Source organism: Neomonachus schauinslandi, chromosome 1 (genome assembly GCF_002201575.2).
Source record: "Neomonachus schauinslandi chromosome 1, ASM220157v2, whole genome shotgun sequence".
NCBI lineage: Eukaryota > Metazoa > Chordata > Mammalia > Carnivora > Phocidae > Neomonachus > Neomonachus schauinslandi.
In genome coordinates this window covers 187,797,426-187,800,660 of record NC_058403.1, presented here as the reverse complement: position 1 = coordinate 187,800,660, position 3,235 = coordinate 187,797,426, and the positions used below count along the sequence as shown (strand labels likewise).

General features: G+C 43.6%; 1 protein-coding gene across 1 annotated transcript in view; it reads right to left on the bottom strand.

The window, feature by feature from the left end:
* The window catches only part of LOC110584951 (actin-related protein 2/3 complex subunit 3-like), a 9,500-nt gene extending 7,297 nt beyond the window's left edge, over positions 1-2,203 (bottom strand). The window contains exon 1 of the mRNA XM_044916740.1: positions 2,195-2,203. The gene's annotated coding sequence lies outside the window, so the exon portion shown is untranslated. The remainder of the gene's footprint in view (positions 1-2,194) is intronic.
* Between the last annotated feature and the right edge of the window lie 1,032 nt (positions 2,204-3,235).

Below are 3,235 nucleotides of genomic sequence, written 5' to 3'. Positions count from 1 at the left end.
GTATCCAAAATCTATAAAGAACTCATCAAACTCAACACCCAAAGAACAAAGAATCCAATCAAGAAATGGGCAGAAGACATGAACAGACATTTTTCCAAAGAAGACATCCAAATGGCCAACAGACACATGAAAAAGTGCTCCATATCGCTCGGCATCAGGGAAATCCAAATCAAAACCTCAATGAGATACCACCTCACACCAGTCAGAATGGCTAAAATTAACACGTCAGGAAACGACAGATGTTGGCGGGGATGTGGAGAAAGGGGAACCCTCCTACACTGTTGGTGGGAATGCAAGCTGGTGCAGCCACTCTGGAAAACAGTATGGAGGTTCTTCAAAAAGTTGAATATAGAGCTACCCTATGATCCAGCAGTTGCACTACTGGGTATTTACCCCAAAGATACAAAAGTAGGGATCTGAAAGGGTATGTGCACCCTGATGTTTATAGCAGCAATGTTCACAATAGCCAAACTGTGGAAAGAGCCAAGATGTCCATTGACAGATGAATGGATAAAGAAGAAGTGGTATATATATACAATGGAATATTATGCAGCCATCGAAAGGAATGAGATCTCGCCATTTGCAACGATGTGGATGGAACTGGAGGGTATTAGTTGAGCGAAATAAGTCAAACAGAAAGACATGTATCATATGACCTCACTGATATGAGGAATTCTTAATCGCAGGAAACAAACTGAGGGTTGCTGGAGCGGGGGGTGGGGTGGGAGGGATGGGGTGACTGGGTGATAGACACTGGGGAGGGTAAGTGCTCTGGTAAGCGCTGTGAATTGTGCAAGACTGTTGAATCTCAGATCTGTACCTCTGAAACAAATAATGCAATATATGTTAAGAAAAAAGAAGAAGAAGAAGAAGAAGGTAGCGGGAGGGGAAGAATGAAGCGGGGGAAATCGGAGGGGTAGATGAACCATGAGAGATGATGGACTCTGAAAAACAAACTGAGGGTTCTAGAGGGGAGGGGGGCGGGAGGATGGGTTAGCCTGGTGGTGGGTATTGAGGAGGGCACATTCTGCGTGGAGCACTGGGTGTTATGCACAAACAATGAATCATGGAACACTACATCAAAAACTAATGATGTAATGTATGGGGATTAACATAAGAATAAAAAAAAAAAGAATTACAGGGGCAGTGGTGGTTTAGGGCTTGGGCAGAGATTGCCTTTCTTAAACAGGATGAATAAATTACTGTGATCTTTTTGAAGTACATGCCCAGCTTGCAGTTCTCCCTGCAGGGATGGTACCTGCCCTTCAGAGGTGGGTCTCTGGCTCTAGGTTGGCAGTAGCATCAGGGATGCAGGGACATCTGATCCAAACAATGCCAAACCGAGTCTTTTCCCCGGAATTTGGAAATGGAACTTAGAGACAGGAGGTCAGTTTCTGAGAGTGACTGGAATTATGACATGACAAAAATGGAGACACCAAGTTATGACATGAAGATAGAGAGCAGAGAGAGATGGTCTGCAGGGAGGAGGTAAGGAATGCAAACCATTCTAATGATTCTTTAGGCTCTTGTTCCAGTCTCTGCATTGCTGCCCTGGAGTTCCATGAGACAGTTGATGTCCTATGCAATGGCATTCTCTTTGCTTACCCTAGCTAAAATACATTTTCATTACCAGACACCCAGTGGGGCCTGACCAAATACAGAACTAACAGCCGGACTGGGAGAGGGAGACAACCTATGTCTTCTCTCCCTGTTGACTCACTATGGTACTCTATTTTGCTTTCCTGAGAGGAAACATGCCTCCTTGACTTCTAAAGAATATTTCATTGTCTGACTAGACAATTTTAACACACCTCAAGATCTGAATGAGTGCTGAATGGCCTGCTATGGAAAAATCTTCCCAATTGTCCTCATAGGAGAAAAAAAAAACCTCATTAATATTTACTAGTTGATGCATTCACCCAATAACATGTAAAGTCAATACTGTTATTGGCCATTTTACATCTGAGGAAATTAAGGCATAGAAAAGGTAAATAACTTCCCTTGGGTCACAGAGCTTGTAAATTATTGAGCCAAGACTTGAAGCCAGATTTAACTACAGAGTCCAGGATTTCAACTACTTTTCTGTACCTGCATTGAAACAAAAACTCAATGGTTGAAAGCAAAACTCTTGAGGCTACCTGAGAAGTAATGTGCAAATTCTCATTTCTGTACCAAGAGAGCCCTCCAGTTTGACTTCTATAGGAAGTAGCAAGCAGGGTGGATTAGAGGTTTCTGGCAGTTTTCATAGATGAGTCATGCTTGCCCTGAGGCCAGAGAGAGGTAGGAATAGAGGGTGTTGCCATCTTAACACCCATTTCTTCCTCTAAACAAATCTCTTATTTTCTTCAGATATCCATTCCTTTGCAAAATGGCTCATGTGCTAGGGGAGGCTGGCCTCCAAGAAGGAACCTTATTTCTCTGAGGGTAAAATCCACCCCTGCCACCAGTGATTGAGCACGTGACCCAATTTGGACCAATTAGATGCAAGGAGAGGCTTTCTTGGGAGCTTATGAGACAATTTTGTCTTAATCATATGTGAAAAATTTCAGAAGAGAGTCCCTTTTTTGAGCTGGATATAATTTTATCAGTTAACTATTGCCACAAAAATGCTGCCTAGCAAAACCCCACAAAACCTCAACACCACAGAGCAATAAGCATCTCCTTAGTTGGTCCAAGCCTTGCTAGTTAGAGCAATTCAGTTCTCCTGACATGGGCTGGGCCCACTAATGAGTCCAGAGATCAGCTGAGCTAGCTACTGTTCTACATCAAAGTCTCCCATTTCTTCCCAGGACCAGTGAACTAGCCTACACATGCTGTTCTCAAGACAATGACAGAGGTGTAAGAGCACCAATGGAAATACATAACATAGCTTAAGCCTAGGCTCCATCACATCTACCAACATCTTAGTGACCAAAGAAAGTCACATGGTTAAGTTTTGCATCGAGCCCACCCACTATGGAGCCATAGTATATCAGATTGCCAAGCCCAACATCAATGGAACGGGGAAGACTGCTTTTTCCTAGGAGTGATAGGGAGGGTGGTAAATAGTTTGAGCAATATCCAGTCCACCACAGGGCCATGCATAGATGTGAAACTCAGGAGAATGACAGACCACCTACCTTTAAGCCTGCAGATAAAACCAGCGCACACAGAGAAGAGGTGACCTGAGAGAACCCCAGAAGAACAGAGCTGGAGCCTCTAGATTGTATCAACCCCAAGTTCTAGCTGAAATCCA